The sequence below is a fragment of the Vicugna pacos genome, chromosome X (genome assembly GCF_048564905.1).
Source record: "Vicugna pacos chromosome X, VicPac4, whole genome shotgun sequence".
Classification (NCBI taxonomy): Eukaryota; Metazoa; Chordata; class Mammalia; order Artiodactyla; family Camelidae; genus Vicugna; species Vicugna pacos.
The window spans coordinates 5,575,116-5,597,676 of NC_133023.1; the positions used below are offsets into that span (position 1 = coordinate 5,575,116).

Here is a 22,561-nt window from a genome sequence, read left to right on the forward strand (position 1 = left end):
ACATTCTTTTCAAGTGCACATGGAACATTTTCCAGGATCGATCATGTACTTGGACACAAAAGAAACCTCAACAAATTTACGAAGACAGAAATTATCTCAAGCATCTTTACTGACCACAATGCCATGAAACTGGAAATCAACAAGAGAAACAAAGGAGAAAAAAAGAAAAGCATGGAGATTAAACAATATGTTATTGAAAAAACAATGGATCAATGAGGAAATCAAAGCTGAAATTAAAAAATACCTTGAGACAAATGATAATGAAAGCACAACCACTCAAAACCTATGGGACACAGCAAAGGCAGTGCTAAGAGGGAAGTTTATAGCCATACAGGCCTTCCTCAAAAAAGAAGAACAATCTCAAATAAACAAGTTAACCCACCACCTGAATCAATTAGAAAAAGAAGAACAAAAAGCCCCAAAAAGCAGCAGAAGGAAGGAAATAATAAAGATCAGAGAGGAATTAAATACATAGAGATTAACAAGACCATAGAAAAAATCAACCAAACCAAAAGCTGGTTTTTTGAAAAAGTAAATAAAATCGACAAACCTCTGGCCAAACTCACAAAGAAGAAAAAAGAGCACAAATTAGCAAAATAAGAAAGGAAAATGGAGAAATTACAACAAACAAAATAGAAATACAGAATATCATACGAGAATATTATGAAAAACTCTATGGAACCAAACTGGATAACCTAGAGGAGATGGACAAGTTTCTGGAAACATACTGTCCACCAAAACTGAATCAAGAAGAAACTGAACACTTGAACAATCCGATCACTAGAAAGGAAATAGAAATAGCGATTAAAAACCTCCCTACAAATAAAAGTCCAGGACCGGATGGCTACACCGGGGAATTCTACCAAACATACAAAGAAGAACTCATACCAGTCCTTCTCAAACTCTTCCAGACGATTGAAAAGGAGGGAACACTCCCAAACTCATTCTATGAAGCCACCATCACCCTGATACCAAAACCAGGCAAAGACACTACAAAAAAAGAGAATTATAGGCCAATATCACTGATGAACATAGACGCTAAAATCCTCACCAAAATTTTAGCAAATAGAATCCAACAACACATAAAAAAGATTATACATCATGACCAAGTGGGGTTCATCCCAGGGACACAAGGCTGGTTCAACATATGCAAATCAATCAATGTAATACATCACATCAACAAGGGAAAGGACAAAAACCACATGATCATCTCAATCGATGCAGAAAAAGCATTTGATAAAATTCAACACCCATTTATGATAAAAACTCTCGCCAAAGTGGGTATAGAGGGAACATATCTCAACATAATAAAAGCTATATATGACAAACCTATAGCCAGCATAGTTCTCAACGGTGAAAAACTCAAAAGCTTCCCACTAAAATCTGGGACAAGACAAGGATGCCCACTATCACCACTCCTATTCAATATAGTCCTGGAAGTCCTAGCCACAGCAGTCAGGCAAGAGAAAGAAATAAAAGGGATCCAAATTGGAAAAGAAGAGGTAAAAGTGTCATTATATGCTGACGACATGTTACTATATATAGAAAACCCTAAAAGGTCCACAAAAAAGCTACTAGAGCTGATTGAAGAATTCAGCAAGGTAGCAGGTTACAAAATTAATGTTCAAAAATCAGTTGCCTTTCTTTACACTAACGATAAATCAACAGAAAAAGAAAGTAAAGAAACAATCCCCTTTAAAATAGCACCCAAAGTAATAAAATATCTGGGAATAAATCTAACCAAGGAGGTGAAAGAATTATACACAGAAAACTATAAACCATTGATGAAGGAAATTAAAGAAGACTTTAAAAAATGGAAAGATATCCCATGCTCTTGGATTGGAAGAATCAATATTGTTAAAATGGTCACACTGCCCAAGGCAATCTACAGATTTAATGCAATCCCTATCCAATTACCCAGGACATATTTCACAGAACTAGAACAAATCATAATAAAATTTATATGGAACCATCAAAGACCTAGAATTGCTAAAGCATTACTGAAGAGAAAGAAAGAGGCTGGAGGAATAACTCTCCCAGACTTCAGACAATACTACAGAGCTACAGTCATCAAGACAGCATGGTATTGGTACCAAAACAGACATATAGACCAATGGAACAGAACAGAGAGCATAGAAATGAACCCACAAACTTTTGGTCAACTCATCTTCGACAAAGGAGGCAAGAATATACAATGGAATAAAGACAGTCTCTTCAGCAAATGGTGTTGGGAAAACTGGACAGCAGCATGTAAAACAATGAAGCTAGAACACACCCTTACACCATATACAAAAATCAACTCAAAATGGATTAAAGACTTAAACATAACACAAGATACAATAAACCTCCTAGAGGAAAACATAGGCAAAACATTATCTGACATACATTTCAAAAATTTTCTCCTAGAAGAAATAAAAGCAAGAATAAACAAATGGGACCTAATGAAACTTACAAGCTTCTGCAGAGCAAAGGAAACCACAGATAAAACAAGAAGAAAACCTACGGAATGGGAGAAAATTTTTGCAAGTGAAACTGACAAAGGCTTGATCTCCAAAATATATAAGCAGCTTATACGACTCAATAAGAAAAAAATAAACAACCCAATCCAAAAATGGGCACAAGACCTAAACAAGCAACTCTCCAAGGAAGACATACAAATGATCAAAAAGCACATGAAAAAATGTTCAATATCACTAATTATCAGAGAAATGCAAATCAAAACTACAATGAGGTATCACCTCACACCAGTCAGAATGGCCGTCATTCAAAAATCCAAAAATGACAAATGCTGGAGAGGCTGTGGAGAAAAGGGAACCCTCCTACACTGCTGGTGGGAATGCAGTTTGGTGCAGCCACTATGGAAAACAGTGTGGAGATTCCTCAAAAGACTAGGAATAGACTTACCATATGACCCAGGAATCCCACTCCTGGGCTTGTACCCAGAAGGAAATCTACTTCAGGATGACACCTGCACCCCAATGTTCATAGCAGCACTATTTACAATAGCCAAAACATGGAAACAACCTAAATGTCCATCAACAGGTGACTGGATAAAGAAGAAGTGGTATATTTATACAATGGAATACTACTCAGCCATAAAAACCGACAACATAATGCCATTTGCAGCAACATGGATGCTCCTAGAGAATGTCATTCTAAGTGAAGTAAGCCAGAAAGAGAAAGAAAAATACCATATGAGATCGCTCATATGTGGAATCTAAAAAACAAAAACAAACAAAAACAAAGCATAAATACAGGACAGAAATAGACTCATGGACAGAGAATACAGACTTGTGGTTACTGGGGGCAGGGGGGTAGAGGGTGGGAAGGGATAGACTGGGATTTCAAAATTGTAGAATAGATAAACAAGATTACACTGTATAGCACAGGGAAATATACACAAAATGTTATGATAAATCACAGAGAAAAAAATGTGACAATGAGTGTGTATATGTCCATGAATGAGTGAAAAATTGTGCTGAACACTGGAATTTGACACAACACTGTAAAATGATTATGAATCAATAAAAAATGTAAAAAAAAATAAAAAGAAAAGTGAAAGCTTTTATTGGAAAAAAAAAAAAAAAAGAAATGCAAGAGATTTTCAGACTCCTTTTCCTGGAGAGGTCCTTGCCCGCCTGGAGCCGAAAATGGATATTCCCATTGTAGACACAAACCCTCGACAGGCACAAGCATAGAAGCGTGTCCTGGGTAAGGACATTAAATAATCGAAACTGACTATAGTTGCTTCTCCACTTTCAGGTGGTAATACGGGATTCTCAGTTCAGAAAAGTAGGAGGAAATACAGGACTAAAGTGTACATTAGGGAATAAGAGATGAGGATTCAGTGGAATAAGAGATGTAGCCTTGAGACTTAATGAAGTGACAGGACAGAATTAAAACCTAGTGGATTTGTCTTTCCATTAAAGATCAACGAGAAAAACTTCCTAGGAGAGAATTATCCTATAACCATCTTCCCGGACTTTGGAGTTGGCGAGAAATTACTCCTATAAGAAATCATAGTCAAAATGTAGATTAACTGCATGGTGCAAGAATCCCAAAACAAAAAAGTTCATCCCTCATAGCAGAAGCAAATGCAAAGTGGTTCTATAAAGCTCCTCCTGAACCTGACATGGAATACTAAAAGGAAGAACTACGGAAGGTGAGCTCATAATGAATGCAAAGGTCCACAACAAAAGGGTCCGCTGTGAAAGAGATCGTTGGCGCCCTAAAAACTAAGGTAATTACTTAAAGATTATTCAAGTTCCCTTTATTATGTTTAACACAGATTTTTTCTTTAAGGAATAGAAACCCCGACAAAAGAATAGGACACTACGTGAAAAGAACGAGGTTATTTGAAAATTAGTCAAGTCAATTTCTAGAAATGAGAAAATGTAGTCAATGACAATCTACGAATGGAAGGAAGGTTACCAGAGCACCTTTACGAAACAGGTAGCAATGATGCTGTCTTTGGAACTGGTGCCCTTCTTCATTATACTGCATGATACACCTAAGACAATAACTTGCTTTCCCCTGTGCCCTGCTCCAGCACCACAACAGGACAACACGAACAGCTGAGAAGCCAAAAAGCAGAGTGGACTCTTCTTCCAATTGTCACTTGAAAGCATACTTTCCCTATGTTCTTTCCAGGTCTTCATGCATATTCTGTAATAGAGAGAGCTGCATTCAAAGTTATGGAAGCATCTAGTTCGTCTCCTTGGAGTAGCTCTGAGAATCCGAGAGGAGGTGAAGAAATCCAAGTCCCAGGGCTCCTGCAGCTTTCAGGAACTCGGGTAGTTTATCTGTACAGACAGCAGCCCTGACTCTGTCCTGAGATCACATAAATTCAATAACTTGTTAAGTGAGGTACACTGAAGCCATTGCCTATCTGTTCCAAATAAAATTTACATTTCTCTTACAATATAGAAATTAAACACTGACCTTTTCTGTTGTGTATGCCCTCCATACAAGAAAGGGTATTTGTAAACTGGGAAATTAGATGGCTTGGATGACTCACCAAAACAAGACCGAAGATAAACAGCTGCAGGGACAGCAATAAAATTAAAAATATCTCTTGAACACTGGGACATATTCTGAGAATTAGAACTTAATTAGCAATAAATATTTTGGTAAGCCACTAATAACCGAGTAGCATTTTATCTAAGCAAGAGGAAGTATTAACTGGACATACCAAACTTTCTCCATAATTAAAAATAGTACTTCCAAACATTAGGCTATGGTTCTCCCCTATTGAGCTCAAATGTAACTCAACTTTCTGAAAATATACCCTAGACACTGGGAGTGTAGAAATGGTCTCTTTCCCCTCTATACCTTCATCCAGTTTAACTTCATGTGAGCGTAGGGAGTTAGAGGATGACCTGTGGTTCAGAAGATGTCACTGCTGCCATTTTTACAAGTATGAATATAAATCTGTGGTAGAAGGAACCTCCTGATGGGATTAATCATCCAGATCCCCATCGGAAAAGCTTTCTGGTCAAAGCAGGACAAGACTAGCAGGGAAGGTCCCCTAAGAACTCAGCTGCCACTTCTAATGAAATGTCCTTACATGCAGAAGACGCTTCAGACTAAACCAGTAGAGTTGGGGGAGGGTATAGCTCAGTGGTTGAGTATGTGCTTAACATGCACGAGGTCCTGGGTTCAATCCCCAGTACTTCCAATCAATCAAGAAACTTAATTATCTCCCCCACAAAAAAAAATAAACAAAAAAAGAAAAAAACCTGGCAGAGTTAACTGTGCTTATATTTCTGTTTAAAAATAGTGGGAAAACAAGTCCCTGTATTCTATACACAGAAACTAACCAATCGGTAAAATCAGAAAGTTAATATGAACTATAGATGATAAAAGCTAGGTAAAAATAAAATTAAAGTGTTCCTTTCAGATAAGTTTGCCATCTTGAAACTACAAAATCAAGAGAAAATAAATTTTCTCACCTGCCACTTCATATCTAGTGTGTACACATTTTTAGGAAAGGGACTCATGACCCAAGTATAGAGACAAAAGAAACTTCCTGCCCTTCCACCTCTCTCTACGAAAGGACACAAGTATCCATACTAGAGAAACTTTCCTCTCTCTGACTCTTCCCGGCCCCATGCTTGGCCAAGGACAGAGCACAGAATGTCAGTGGGAGGTTTAACTAACAGAGCCTCTTAAATCTTTCCTTCAAGTGTCTCCAGCAGCACCAGAGCCAGAGGAATGTTCCTTGGGAATGAGAGAGGCCATAGCAGTTCTACCAGTGTGGAGTTTCTTTCAAAGCAATTGTATTTTTTATAAATTGTGATTTATCTCAAGAAATTAATGCAAATGTTGCCTTTGACAACTTATCCAAGTCATTAGAAAACCAAGTTTTAGGATGGTAAATTTTAAGTTTTAACATGGTCAGCATGTTTTAAACTACTTGCTATCATGCGAAGCATAGGCATAGGTCTGTAGAGAGATAAGCGGGTCATCCTGTACTTTTCAGATCCCTGGCACACCTCCTCACACCCCTGAGGATAACCCACATGTAAGGCTGAGATAGGAGGTCAATGGATTTCAGTCTTTTGGCCCACTGGGACAACTCACAGCACTGAAACTCACTTTTGATAACTCATTCAAGTATAGAACTCAAAAAAAAAAAAAAAGAAATTCAAACATTTTGCTAAAAATAGTGAAGAGAGAGGAAAGCACATGAGCAAGCGACATCAGACTTTCCTTTTGTGATCACTGCCTCCTTCACAAATCCTGGGCTGACATCACACCTGATCTACACCACATGTTGCTCTAAGGATCTACATTTTATCTTTCAACTGTGATTGATAAACTCATGAAATGCCTTATGATTTATGTGCCTTATGAGTTTTTGAAAGCCCTACTACATTTAGCCAACTAGATCATCAAGGATATGTGATTCGTAGGACAAAGGAGGTACAAAGCAAGGAGAGAAACCCTCCCTGATGCACAGGCGTACAAGGAAGGCCTAAAACTGCCAGTGAACAGGAACACTGAGGAAAATCCTCCAGCAACCCAGTCTCAGTTCTGAGGAAAAGATAATGCAGAGGAATTGGAAGCTCCTTGTGTATGGAAGGCACACCATAACAACAACAAGAGGAAAAAAATCCAGCCCCTCTCCTGATAGACTCAGCATTAGAAGAGGTATGTCCGTTCCAGACAGAAATATTATTTATCTCAGTCCCTACTATGTACATATTATGTCCAGCATCCAATTCCTTTAAAAATGAGGCACACAAAAAAGCAAGGAAAGAACCCACACTCAAGAGGAAAAAGCCATCAACATAACCAGACTAAGAGATAGTCATGTGTTGAAATTATCAAACAGGGAATAGCTATGAATCATATGCTAAAAGTACCAGTGGACTATGTGGAAAACATGCATGAAGAGATGGAGAATTTGGGTGGAGACATGGAAACTCTTAGACATATATGGAAGTTTTAGAATTTGTTTTTAAAGGCGTGCTGACAGACATGAAGAATGCCTTCAACTGGCAGATCAGCAGACTCAGCCAAGAAAGAATTAGTGAATCTGAATGCAGGTCAATAAAAATTACCCAATAAAACACTGAGATAAAGAGGAATGGAGAAAAACAAAACAGAACAGAGCATCCAAGAGTTGTGCGACAATATCAAACAGAGCATCCAAAGAGGTGTGGGACAAAATCTAAAAAGGGTGACTGGATTCCTAGAACAAGACAGAGGCAAAACATGGCAAAATATTTATTTGAAAAGGTAATGGCTAACAACTTTTTTAAATAATTAAAGATACAAAACCATCATTCCAGTAAGTTCCATAGGCAGGTGAACAACGCACAAACAGAAATCTGTTGCATTTCTATACGTAACAATGAAATATCAGAAAGAGAAAGTTTTAAAAAATCCCATTTAAAATGACATCAAAAAGAATAAAATACCTAGAAATAAACTTAACCAAGGAGGTGAAAGACCTGTACTCTGAAAACTATAAAACACTGATAGAGGAAATTGATGATGATATAGAGAAATGGAAAGATATACCATGCTCTTGGATTGGAAGAATTAATATTGTTAAAATGGCCATAACTACTCAAAGCAATCTACAGATTAATGCAATCCTATCAAAATATCCATGGCATTCTTCACAGAACTGGAAAAAATAATCCTAAAATTCATATGGAACCAAAAAAAAACCCGAATTGCCAAAGCAATCTTGAAAAAAAAGAACAAAGATGGAGGAATAACCCTCCCAGATTCAGACAGTAATCAAAATGTTACCCCAAAAGGTAAAGAGGAAAGACCCCAGTTCTTGTCACACCTGAAAGATAAGATTATTGACAGGAGACAGAGAGAGCTGTGTAGTGAAAGATTTTAAAAGATTTATTTAGGAAAAGAAAATACACCCCCAAGAACGGGAGGCGGGCTGATGCAAGGGGGAAAGGCAGTGGTCTCTGTCTGCCCTTTCTCTTACACTCTTGCTTAGAGGAGGTCTTTTCATTGATTGACAGTCCTTGCCCCTAGAATGCTTAGTCATGTTTGGCCCCTTTGCCCATGTCCTTATCCATGATGCACACAGAGAACCCCATGGAGGTGAGGCCTAAACTGCAATGTTAATTATATTACAATAAGCACTGGGTCACGGCGGTTAAGTCCTTTTGACTAATGAACAGTTGTGGCTGTCAGGTTCTAACCAGCTTCGTGCTGGCATCATTTAGAGGAAGTAAAGCCTCTTTATGCTGGAGGCAGGCATAATGCCATCTTCCAGACCATCCTCTCTCCTCTCTACCTATCTGCCAGGTGCCCCAACTTTCTAACTACCTAATAAAAACAGTATGGCACTGGCACAAAAACAGACACACACAGATTAATGGAACAGGATAGAAAGCCCAGAAATAACACATCTATGGTCAATTAATCTTGACAAAGGAAACAAGGATATACAATGAAGAAAAGACAGTCTCTTCAACAAGTGGTGCTGGGAAAACTGGACAGCAACACGTAAACAATGAGATTGGAACATTCCCTCCTACCATATACAAAAATAAACTCAAAATGGACTAAAGATCTAAATGTAAGACCTGAAACCATAAAATTCCTAGAAGAGAATATACACAGAACACTATCTCCCAAGGCAAAAGACATCAAAGCAAAAATAAACAAATGGGACCTAATCAAACTTAAAAGGTTTTCCATAGCAAAAGAAACCATGACAAAATGAAAAGACAGCCTACTGAATGGGAGAAAATATTTGCAAATGATGTGAGTGAGAAGGGGTTAATACCCAAAATATATAAACAGCTCATACAACTAATATCAAAAACAGAAACAACCCAATCAAAAAATGGCCAGAAGACCTAAACAGACATTTTTCCAAAGAAGACATACAGGAGGCACATGAAAATATGCTCAATATTACTAACTACTAGAGAAATGCAAATCAAAACAAGATACCATCTCACACCTGTCAGAATGGCTGTCATCAAAAAGTCTACAAATAAGAAATGCTGGAGACAATGCGGAGAAAAGGGAACCCTCCTACACTGTTGGTAGGAATGTAAATTGGTGCAGCCACCATGGAAAACAGTGTGGAGGTTCCTCAAAAAATTAAAAATAGAATAATCATATAATCTAGCAATTCCACTCCTGGGTATACATCCAGAAAAGATGAAAACACTAATTAAAACAGATACATGCACCCCAATGTTCATAGCAGCACTGTTTGATAGCCAAGACATGGAAGCAACCCAAGTGCCCATCAAGAGACAAACAGAGAAAGAAGATGTGGTCTATGTATATATATAAAGGAATATACTACTCAGCCATAAAAAGGAATGTGGAAATTCTGCCATTTGCAGCAATGTGGATGGACCTAGAGAACATTATCCTTAGTGAAATAAGTCAGACAGAGAAAGAGAAAATACTGTAACTTATATGTGAAATCTAAAAACAAAAAACAAATAAACAAATAAATGTATATGCAAAACAGAAACAGATCACAGATAAAGAAAACTAGTGTTTACCAAAGGGGAGAAGGAAGGAGGGAGGGACAAATTAGGGGGTTTGAGATCAACAGATATAAACCACTATGTATGCTATAAATAAGCAATAACAATATACTGTACAGTACAGGAAATTATAGCCATTATCTTGTAATAACTTACAATGGAGTATAATCTGCAAAAATAATAAATCACTATGTCATACATCTGAAACTAATAAAACACTGTAAATCAACTATACTTCAATTAAAAAAATAAAAATTAAAAAAAACAGGCACACATACACTGTTAAACTCAATGTAATCAAACTGTAAAAACCAAAGATAAAGGAGTAATCTTAAAGGCAGCGGCCTGGGGTGGGGTGGGGATAGGGGCTGCATTATGTAATTACAGAGGAATAAAAATAACCATTACAGCAGACTTCACATCAGAAACTGAAAACCAGAAGATGGGGGTGGGGGGTGACATCTATAAAGCGCTGAAAGAAAAAAAAAAGAAAAACTGTCAATCCAGATTCTACACCAAGAGAAAACAGCTTTCAAAATGACAGAGAAATAAAAACTCTTCCAGACAAATAAAAACAGAAAACTCATTACCAGGAGACTTAAGGTACAAGAAACATTAAAAGATGTTTTTCAAATAAAAGAAGTATGATAACAGAAACTTCATTCTGAACAAAGAAATGAAGATTTCCAGAATTGGAGAAAAATTAAAAATAAATTAGAAAACATGTGTTTCTTATTTTTAATTGCTCTAAAAGGATATTGATTTTCTAAAGCAAAAATAGAAGCAATGTAGTGTATGTCTATAGCATATGTAAAAGTAAAATATACTCTAAAAATAGCGTAAAGGGTCGGGGGGAAGGGAGTATATTGCTGTAAAGTCTTTATGCTACTTGAAGTGGTATAATATTATTTGTAGGTAGATTGTAACTAATAAAAGAAGTATATTTTAAACCATAGGACAACCACTTTAAATGGTATCAGTAATATGGTAATGGTAGAGATAAAATTGAATCATAAAAAATAATTTATCAAGCAACAAGTTCATACAGCACAGGGAACTAGATTCAATATCTTGTAGTACTTATCGTGAAAAAGAATATGAAAACGAATATGTATATGTTCATGTATGACTGTATACCAGAAGTTGACACACTGTAAACTGACTATACTTCAATTAAAATATATATAAAATAATAATAACTTATCAAGACCCACTTAATAATTGATACATCAAGAATTAAGGAGAAACCAGGCCCTCCTAAATGCTTAAAAATATACAGATATACTTAAATACATAGAAGTAAGCTTGGAAACTAGGGATCCGGTCTAGGTCCTAAGAATCTTCAGCAACAGTCATCAATAAAATGCAAAGAGTAAACATTTGTCTTTTACTATTAGACCAAACACTAATTACACAGACATGATTGAAGATCTGAACGAATAGGCTGTGACACAGACGACGCCTGTTTAAAGAACAAGCTACGTAATCAACAAGGTCACCTTACCCATCCAGCAACTTCAGCTATTGATTCAAATTCAGTTTCACACCGAATCACTCATTCCTGACCTGCATGTTTAGTACTTTACTCTCATTGACCTTTCCTTACTGATACACAAAAGGGAAAGCTTCTCTAGAAATGCTTAGTGAAAGAAATTTTATTTCATTTCATTTTGGTCTTTGAGCATGAGTCAAATACATCAGCACAAAACTAAGTGATCAGCCTGGTTCATCAGCATGACATGAACGTTTCCCATGAGAGAAAAATCAGTCCTTAAAAAAATCTCTGAAAAATACCTGCAGTACCTCAATCCTCATTATAGAAACAAATTTAAAGTTACTACAATGTACCTTTAAGTTTATAGAATAAGACATAGTCATGATTCTATTTCTGATAAAAAGAATGCACTGTTACCATCTTTCTCCACCTTTTGATTCTCCCAATAATTGGTCACCACATAACATCAGATCAAAATGCTGACATCAGAAGACTTCTTGGTCTCCAGAGATATTTACAGATCTATGTACGTAAGGATGGTTATAAATTAAGTATTCTAAAATTATTTCCACTTAAAGTCATGATAAATCGAAGCAGCAAAGTAAAAGGTCACAATAAACTTCAAGGAAGAACAAAAGAATCATTAAATTTCCAAAGTATATTTCAGTGTACTGATTTAGGGCATAGCAATAAAAAGGTCAACCACAAACCTTCATTTGGTACTCAGATTTTTTTTTCCAGTAGGCACTTTCTTAAACTTGATAGCTCATAGAAAGAGTATTTAATTTGAAGGTTTCTGAGTTTTCTGTTAACCCACAAGAACATACTTATGTGGTGACTGCATCCATGCAAACACCTGAGGTTGAGAAGACGTGGTAGACATGACAAGATGTGCAATACAGCCCACATCACATTGCCCTCTTGGTTCGATCCACAGCCATTTAGGTTGAACAATATGTGAAACTGCCAACTGGACTTGCTTTGACCTACAAAATGGCAATTTCATAAAGTTCAACTGAATAGCGTAAAGACCTGGACAAGCCACATAACATCTTTTCTCTTGTTTCTTCATCTCTGAAACTAAATTGGTGACTTAGTAGATCATCACTGAGATTTCTTCAGGTCATAAAAACGTACACATGTGAGGCTGAAAATCACAGGAGGTGAAGACAGCAACTCAAGGGGTGGACAGTCCACTCCGAGGAGGTAAGACAGAAACAAATAAAACCCCCAAATACCATAGATCTGTTCAGAGAGTAAAGTGCCCCAAAGCGATTTTTTTTTCTTTTAAGATTTCTTATAGAATTTGTGGTCAGAATTTTTGGGGAGACAACTAGATGAGAAAAGTGTTTAAATTTACCTCACTCTATAAGGCAATTTCTGTTAAGATAAATGAAGTCAAATCACAGTCATCCCTATTTCAGTCACCTGTTTTTAGTCAAAGCTAGGCTATCTGGTTACCACGTGCCTGTGAAAACAATTGAGATGGTTGGTAACACATAACAAAGAGGTAACACGTAACAAAGAGTTATAAGCCTTATAAGAGTTATAAGCTATAAATCTCCTGTCTTCTTGATACCAGTAACACCACAAAATAGACTGTTTCCAGATCTGCCTGTGCAATCTGTTTTCCTAATAAATCCAAAACTGCAGAATATACTTACTTGACTAAGACTTGTTTATCGTTCTGTCATCTGTCCGAAATACTAATAGGACTTTACTCTACCAGAACAACTGCCTCACCCCCACCCCATTTCTGTGTTCATTTTCCTTTTCTTGTGACCAACCCAAGATGTCTTAACATCTTGAGTTTCTGCTAATTGCTAAAGTCTTATAGCAAGCTTCTGAGGCCTCTAAGAGGAGCTAACCATTTCTATCTGCTGGCCTTTCATTTCCTACAAAGACTCAACAGTTTCCCTACTAAGATAAAAAAAAAAAGAGATAAATGATCTGCTAATGGGCTTGTCGTCAAGGGAGAGGGGGTGAGGAACATGACTTCCGTGTTAATTAACAGAGAAATGAGTACCAGAAGTAACATGCTTGAGAAGCTCATAGGAGAGAGCTGTTTAAATATTCAGGTCTTCCTTCTTTTCCTCCTTTTTTTTTTTTTTGCATTTCCAAGTTTAGGAAAGTTTATCGCTGATAAACTTGTACAAGAACAAATCTGCCTAGGATACCTGGCCCTAGTGATAAGTAACCTCACCTATTTGACTCCAGTGCCTCCCACTGCTCTGGTGATTTTGTATGTAAGCCATGACATGAAAAACTGAAGAACATACTGAAGCATTCTGAGGGTGGTGAGCTGTATCAGCCATGAGGGAGTTTACTTTACAAGCTGTTCAGTGGCAAACAGGGCAATGAATATGCACAGGGGTCTTAGTTAACTTTAATTCATACACTAGAGGTAGTTATTTAGCATAAGCAGGAATTCACACTTCAAAGGTAGCTTTCAGGCACTTCCAATACTATTGGACACTGGAAGGCATATTAATTAAAGACACGAATGCTGCTCGATAAAGGTGCTTGCATAAGGAGGTAAAAGAATCAGCAAGCTGGGCAGCAGCATTGCTTCAGAGAAGGGTTCAAGATGTGAATGTCATTCCATTCCATCACTTGACATAAGAAACCTGCAGCACTCTGCCTCAAATATCAAGTAGCCTGGTTCTGCCTTCAGAGTATCATTGTGTAAAGTCATATGCCATGTAATGCAGAAAGCATGGAAGTATAATCATTTAGGAAAATACAAACGGCAACCCCCAAAAATTACATTATTGGCTGAAATCAGATGGTAGAAGAAGGAACGAGGAAGGAAGAGAAACTTGCTATTATTTCATTACTTAGAGTAGAAAAATAGTAAATGATGTATAAAGAAACAAAAGCTTGAATGTATTATGTAAAGACCACCCTTAAAACAAACATATACGCTTTCTAAGACAGAAGTATGCACCAATTCATAGCAGCACTACTGACATGGAAGCAACTTACATGTCCACCCACAGATGACTGGATAAAGAATATGTGGTATGTGTGTGTGCGTGTGTGTGTGTGTGTGTGTGTATATATATATATTGGAATATATATATACACAATGGAATATTACTCAGTTATTTTAAAAAAATGAAATAATGCCATTTCATTATGGGGAAGTGTTGAGTCTGTTTTCAGCAAATGAAAGTTCAGTAGACAGAAATGGCCGCAACATAGATGGACCTAGAGATTATCATACTGAGTAAGTCAGAGAAAGACAAATACCATATGATATCACTTATATGTGAAATCTAAAATATGACACAAATGAACTTATTTATGAAACAGAAACAGACTCACACACATAGAAAACAAACTTATCGTTACCAGGGGAGAATAGGGAAGACAGATAAACTAGGAGTATAGGATTAGCTGATACTAACTACTATATATAAAATAGATAAACAAGGTCTTACTATATAGCACAGGGAACTATATTCAATAGCTTATAATAATCTATAATGAAAAAATATATATGTATGTATGTATAACTGAATCACTATGCTGAACACTAGAAACTAACACAACATTGTAAATCAACTATACTTCAAATTTTTAAAAAGTGTGCACCAAAGGCAAAGCACATAGACCACATACTGAATGCATGTATTTTTAAAAAGCTGTTAAAACAGAAAACATAAAATTGCTTGGGAGAATACTAATAGTCATTAATAAATGAATATGGAGTTAACACTTACTAAACACATTCTTCAAACAAAACCATCTAAAACGCACACTGATTCAGTAATCTACTGATGCATGACCACAACTTCAAACGTGTGGCTTAATGCCATACTTTATTTTTTTACAGCTCCTTAGGTACACCAGGCTCCACTGGGAGGTTTGTGGGGTCCTTCATGTAGCTGTAGTCAAACTGTGGCTGGAGCTGAAGTCATGTGGAGGCTCAGGTGGGGAAGGTTTCTCCCTGTTATGACTTGTTTCTCATCTGGAAGGGTGGAACACTAGGGGCTGGTCAGGCATTTCTCTCTCCAAGGAGCCCGTCCACAGCTTAGCTGGGGAATCCTCACAGCAGGGCAGTCTCTGGACAGTCTTCTCATGTGACTGCTGGCTTTCCCGGAGCACTGCTGTAAGGGACCCAGGTGAAAACTGTCGGCTTCTTTGGACCCAGCATGGGAAGTCATACAGCACCACTTCCACCACATCCTACCAGACAAAAACAAGCCCGAGGACCAGCCCAAAACCCTCAAGAATCAAGGGAAAGGGACAACATCAGGAGGTGCGTATCAAGAGACATGGCTCACTGACAGGCAGGATCGTGTTTCATGTGGACCCCAGCTACTAACAATCACACTCCTAACTCAGTGTGCTTCAAAAAGGCGGAATATAAAAGAATCTGGTCAAAACACCAGATGTACACAACAAAAAGAAAGCTGAACTTGCCATCTGAATAGTATATTGTGTACAATTTGACAAAATAACATAAACAAAACAAGGCAGGGCACTTCAAAATACTAAAAATTGTGATCCTTAGGAAATACATAGTAACATATCAAATAAGTAACTTTCATAAAATAGAAATTACAGGAAAAAAAACACACTAGGAGTCAGGAATAACAATTCATCTCTCCCAGTTCATGAAAGAGCATCTATATATTTTTTAAATTTTGCTTCCTGTTTTATTATTTTGTTTTTCTTTTTTCTTAAACTGAAGCACAGCCAGTTACAATGTGTCATTTTCTGGTGTACAGCAAAATATCACAGACATGCATATATATGTATACACACACACTATATATATATTTTTGAAGGCCTCATTAATACAATTAAAGAGGTAGATCTGATTGAAAGACATCAATCAACCTTGGCAACCTAAACATGGAAAACAGTCATCTTTTCAATTGCCTGTGGGGCGTCACAAAAAATGACCACATATTATGCCATAAATAAGGCCTTACTTTATTTTAAAACATAGAAATAGTTCAGGAAACATTCTATAATGAAATTGTCAATAAAATCAGAATAAAAAATAAAAAACAAATGGGTTTAGAGATAAAAATTTTAAAACAACTTTTGACTCTTTAGTCACAAAGGAAATTCAAAATGGAAATGAAGAATTTCTAGAAAACAACGATAATAAAAACCACTATTGTAAGATCCTACATCATGCACTTAAAGGGATGTTAGAAGAAAATGTGTAGTCTTAAATATTTACCCTTAAGAAAGATTGAAAACAAATAATTTAAACATGATGTTCAGACACTTAGAAAGAAAATAATGAAAGAAACCAAAGGAAATCAAAAGGCATTCATAAAGAGAAAAAGTAAATTAGTTGCAAACACAAAACAATACATCTAATAAATCAATTTGAGAGCTTTTAAAATATATATATCATAAAAGACAAACTACTCACCTCCTTTTAAAAGGTAAATACATAAAACTAGCAAAAATAATAATGATCAGATTTAGAGGAAATGAAAAGAATCGTAACAGTATTTCTTAACTCTTCGGTAAACAAACTTTAAAACCTGGAGAAAATGAATAATTTCTAGGAAAATACAGAATGTCAGAATTGACAAGAAAAGATAGAAAAGCAGATCACTGAAGTAGAAGTAATACAGAAAACAGAGCTATTCACCAAATAATAGTAATAATAAAACATCCACAACAGGCAGAGTCTCACAGACAAATTCTGCCAAACCTTAAAGAAAACATAAATCCAAAGTTACGTGAATTGCTCTTGGGCAGAGAAGAAGGAAAACTTCAAACTTCTTCTTAGAAAGTGTAATATAACATTTATCCCGAAATACAAGATTCTGATATTGCAATGGTAAATATTATAAATTGTTAAGTATTGTAATTATAAATATTATAAATTGTAAATAACTTACAATTGTAAACATTAATGCAAAAATTTCAATGAAGTATTAGCACCAGAATCCAACAGCAGGTTAATGAAAAAATACATGATCGAGCATATTTTCTCCCAGAAATAGAAGGATAGTTAAACATTAGGCATCCACATAGAAAAATTAAATGATCATCTCTACAGACACTGAAAAGGGCATATTCCAAAAGTCCATCATCATTCTTGATCAAAAGAACTCAACTAGAAATAGAGGGATATCCTCTAACTTAATAAAATATAATAAAGTTTGTCTAAATATTAATGGCAATGAAAAAGAAACATCTGCCCCTGACACTTCTACTATATATTTTACTGGAGGTATTAACCAATTCAATTCTATAAGAGAAAAACGCTAAATACAAAGTTTAAGAGCAAAGGTAACTCATCCTTATTTGCAGGTATGACTGTACACCAGGAAAAGGTATGGAAACAAACCAACAAACTATGACAAACTAAAGAGAACTTGGTAACACAATGGATCACAAGATTAATAGTCAAAAATCAAAAGCTTTAATCTATATTTTTAAAGAGCTTAGAAAAATATTGACTGAAATGATTATACAATAGCAGTGAAAGGTAAAACATCTAGGAACACACAGAAACATGATCACCTATTGGAAGGAAACTTTACAATTCCGTGGAGAGACATAAAAGAGGTTTGAATAGATGGAAATACACATCGTGCTCTTGGCAAGGAAGGCTCATTATTATAAAGATGTCAGCCCACCCTATGTTGTTTACAAATTTAACATCCCAATAAAAATACCAACTTTGGTTGGGGCAGGAGGACACAGCGGTGAGAGTAATTAGACAAGATGATTCTGATGGCTTTGTGCAAAATAAACAGAACACCCAGGAAAACTTTAATCCAGAAAAACAAAGAGAGCCCAGGCCCTATCAGGTATTAAAATATATTATGTAGCCACAGACGGCTTCTGGCTTATGAAGAGACTGATTCATGACTAAACACAAAGTCCAGGCATAGACTGAATACATAAGGGGATTTAGTACATGATAAAGGTGGCATGTCAAATTAATAGAGAAAAAAGAAGTCTTTGATAAATAATGTTGAGACATGGGTTTACCATGAGATATTGGATCCATACTTCACACCACACAATAGGATGGATTCCAAATGGATCAAAAATTTAAGCCTAAAAGTATTAAACCATAAAAGTGCTAGAGGATAACACCACTAAATATCTTCATAAACTGGGAAGAGAGGAAGTCTTTTTACTTGTATACAAAATCAGTAAGACGTAAAAGAAAATAAAACATTGTTAACTTTACCTATGTAAAAGTAAAAATCCTGTTTATGACACACACACCCCCGCTTTTTTCTCTGTAGTTGCTTATAAGGCTAAAATCCAAATACACGGATTTCTGGCGAGCACGACTTTCTAACCACTCTGTGAAAGGACCAGACAATGGGGGACCTCTCAGTGCCTTTGCCCTTTCTTTTTACATGAAGTTGTTACGGCATTAGTGAGGCTATCTACTTAATAACTGCTTTTTAAGTTTCCTTTTGGAAGGGATTCATGAAATCTCCAAATTGTTTTTTCTCTATTGATTTCTGCTTCCCAGAGTTACTGTCTCCAAACAGATCTTCTGTTTCATTTCTACCTCTTCTCTCAAACCTCCAAAACTGTGAAAAGATGAGTAATATAATTTCTCTGCCTTTTGTTCTACCATTGGGACCTTTAACAGGACTATCCACTCATGAGGCAGAGAACAGCCTCTTGCATGAAGACTCATTAGTGGTTATGAAGGCACAACATTTGCCTTTTCTATTCCCTGTGTAATCCTCCCCGACTAGTCTCTATAGGCAAGTCTCTCTCTCCTATTAGGCACTGGGACACCGCTTGGTCTTGTTAGGCACTGGGACACCGCTTGGTCCTGTTAGGTACATGGACACCGCTTGGTCCTGTTAGGCACCTGGACACCGCTTGGTTCTGTTAGGCACATGGACACCGCTTTGTCCTGTTAGGCACATGGACACTGCTTGGAGTCGTGGACACTGCTGGGGTTGATGCTCATCTCGTCAGTGTACAGTCACGCCTCCAGGGCCTCTCTCCTGATGCCACACTGCTTTTCCAGTCAGGAAAACTTGGCCCATACTTACACACTGAACGGAATTTAATCAGACCTCTGCATAACTAGATGCCCCATTCATACAGTTGTAACAGCCATTCCATTGGTTCTGCATTTCACGCAGTCATTGTTTTTCTAAGGATGTATCATTTGCCTAAAGCCTCTAGAATGTGAACTGAAACCCCACAAGGTGCAATTAATCAATCCTTTCCAACATGGAAGACACCATCCACCTACTTTGAGATGCAAATTACCCTGCTGACTGACACTTCAAAAGTGGATTCAGGTAAGATCCGTGCACCAAAGGCCCACTGCTGTACAGCCATTTGTAACTAATCTAGATTCCAAATAAAACTCCTTTTTCCCCAGGCTACTTTTTAAATGGTGTGAACGGCACCCACCCCCATATTAAGAACAGGTATCTATAGGACAAATAACCCTACAAGAGCTGCTTCTGTTTACTTTTGGGGGAAAGGTGGGGATCTAATCATTTAACCATTTTTTTCGTTAATTCCTTTAACAATCTGCATTGCCTCAGAGATCCAAATTATATCTAATACAGTTCAATCAATTATGGGTTTCTTTTACTTTCTTCTGTGTAAGATTCCATCTCCTAATATTTTAGACCCTGAAAAGTATGAGCCAAATTTGTTTCAGCTTCCCATAAATTTTCTTTTAATGAGGGTGTCATCAATACAATGGAGTATGTAAAAGTCTAAGGGGGACCTCCATTTACACTGTATCTTATCCACCTGATTTATGTGCAATTATTAAATCTTGGCTAATCCTGACCCAGGTGAGTGAAGGTATATTGCGCCCACTTGTGAAAGTGAAGGCAATGTGACTCTGAGACATCTTATCGATTAGATTGTGTTGCTGCTATGTATACATCAGTGAAGTTACTCATTCAGCAATGTGAGCCATGTCAGAAGTTTTCTCTTTATACTGCTTTATTTAATAACAGATAATCTATCATAAATCTCCAAGATACTCTGGCTTTTCCAATTGTGAATTACATGATTGGAGAGTCTTATAAATGACTTCTGTCTCTTCCAAACCTTCAACGGTTTCCAGATTTGCAAACCTCTATTCCTAGCTCTAGCTATGAACTATGTACTAAGCATTGGATAGTTTGATAGACTGTCCCTTAGACTTATCCATGATAATAAGCATAAGGAATTTGTTTTCACCCATTTCCAAAGGGAAAAAAACAGCCATTTGGAGCTTGTATTTAAATATAATGGGCCACAAAAACTACCAGAGCTGATAAATAAATCCAGCTAAGTAGCAGGATATAAGATTAACATATAGAAAATCTATTGCATTTCTTTACATTTATAATGAAATATCAGAAAAGGAAAGAAAAAAAAAATTCTAAAATCTTATCAAAAAAATAAAATACTTAGGAATAAACCTGACCAAGGAGGTGAAATACTTACATACAGAGAACTATGAAATACTGATTAAGGAAATTAGAGATAATTTAAAGAAATAGAAAGATATGCCACGCTCTTGGATTAGAAGAATTAATATTGTCACAAATGAACATATTACCCAAAGCAATCTACAGATTTAATGTGATCCCTATCAAATTACCCAGAACATTTTTCACACAATTAGAACAAATAATCCTAAAATTTGTATGGAATCACAAAAGACCCAGAATTGCCAAAGCAATACTGAAGAAAAAAGAAGAAGCTGGAGGAATAACCCTTCCAGACTTCAGACAGTGCTACAGAGCTACAGTAATCAAAACAGCATGGTACTGGCACAAAAACAAACAGATCAATGGAACAGAATAGACAGCCCAGAAATAAACCTACATACCTATGGTCAATTAATCTTTAACAAAGGAGGCAAGAAGAAGACACAAAAGACAGCATTTTCAACAAGTGGTATTGGGAAAGCTGGACATCCATATGTAAATCAATGAAGTTAGAACACTCCCTCCCACCATACACAAAAATAAACTCAAAATGGCTTAAAGACTTTTTTTTTTGACTACGTATCTTTTTTTTATGAGCTATGGTTTTCTTTTTTTAAACATTTTTAATTGAGTTACAGTCATTTTATAATGTTCTGTCAAATTCCAGTGTAGAGCACAATTTTTCAGTTATACATGAACACACATATATTCATTGTCACATTTTTTTTTGCTGTGAGCTACCACAAGATCTTGTATCTATTTCCCTGTGTTATATAGTATAATCTTGTTTATCTATTCTACATATGCTTGTCAGTATCTACAAATTTTGAACTCCCAGTCTATCCCTTCCCACTCCCCTCCCTTAAAGACTTAAACATAAGACATGGCATTATAAACCTCCGAGAAGAGAACAAAGGCAAAACATTCTCTGATATAAACCCAAGCAATGTTCTCCTAGAGCAGTCTACCCAGGCAATAGAAATAAAAGCAAAAATATACAAATGAGACCTAATTAAACTCATATACTTTTGCACAGCAAAGGAAACCATAAATAAAATGAAAAGACAACGTACAGAAAGAGAGAAAATATTTGCAAATGATGAGACTGAAAGACTGATGAGGGATTAATTTCCAGACTATACAAACAGCTCAAACAACTCAATAACAAAAAAAAAACAAACAAACAACCCAATCAAAAAAATGGGCAGAAAACCTAAACATTTCTTCAATAAAGACATACAAATGGCCAATAGGCATGTGAAAAATGCACAATATCGCTAATTATCAGAGAAATGCAAATCAAAACTACAATAAAGTATCACCTCACACTGGTCAGAATGGCCATTATTAAGTCCACAAACAAAATGCTGGAGAGGGTGTGAAAAAAAGGGAACCCTCCTACCCTGTTGGTGGGAATGTAGTTTGGTACAGCTGTTATGAAAAACAGTATGGAGATACCTAAAAACTGAAAATAGACTTACCGTGTGATCCAGTAATCCCATTCCTGGGCATATATCCCAAAGAAACTCTAATTCAAAAAGATCATGCCCCCCAATGTTCATAGCACCACTATTTACAATAGCCAAAACATGGAAACAACCTAAATGTCCATCAACAGATGACTGGATAAAGTAGTTGTGATGTATATATACAATGGAATGTTA

At 36.4% G+C, this 22,561-nt stretch overlaps 1 long non-coding RNA gene and 1 other non-coding gene across 2 annotated transcripts in view; one reads left to right on the forward strand and one right to left on the reverse strand.

Annotated features, from left to right (window-relative positions):
- The window catches only part of LOC140691832 (uncharacterized), a 419,111-nt gene that overhangs the window by 234,564 nt on the left and 161,986 nt on the right, over nucleotides 1-22,561 (reverse strand). The gene's annotated exons all lie outside the window — the stretch shown is intronic.
- Nucleotides 5,605-5,677, forward strand: TRNAV-AAC (transfer RNA valine (anticodon AAC)). The gene has a single exon. It is a non-coding gene; the product is annotated as a tRNA-Val (tRNA).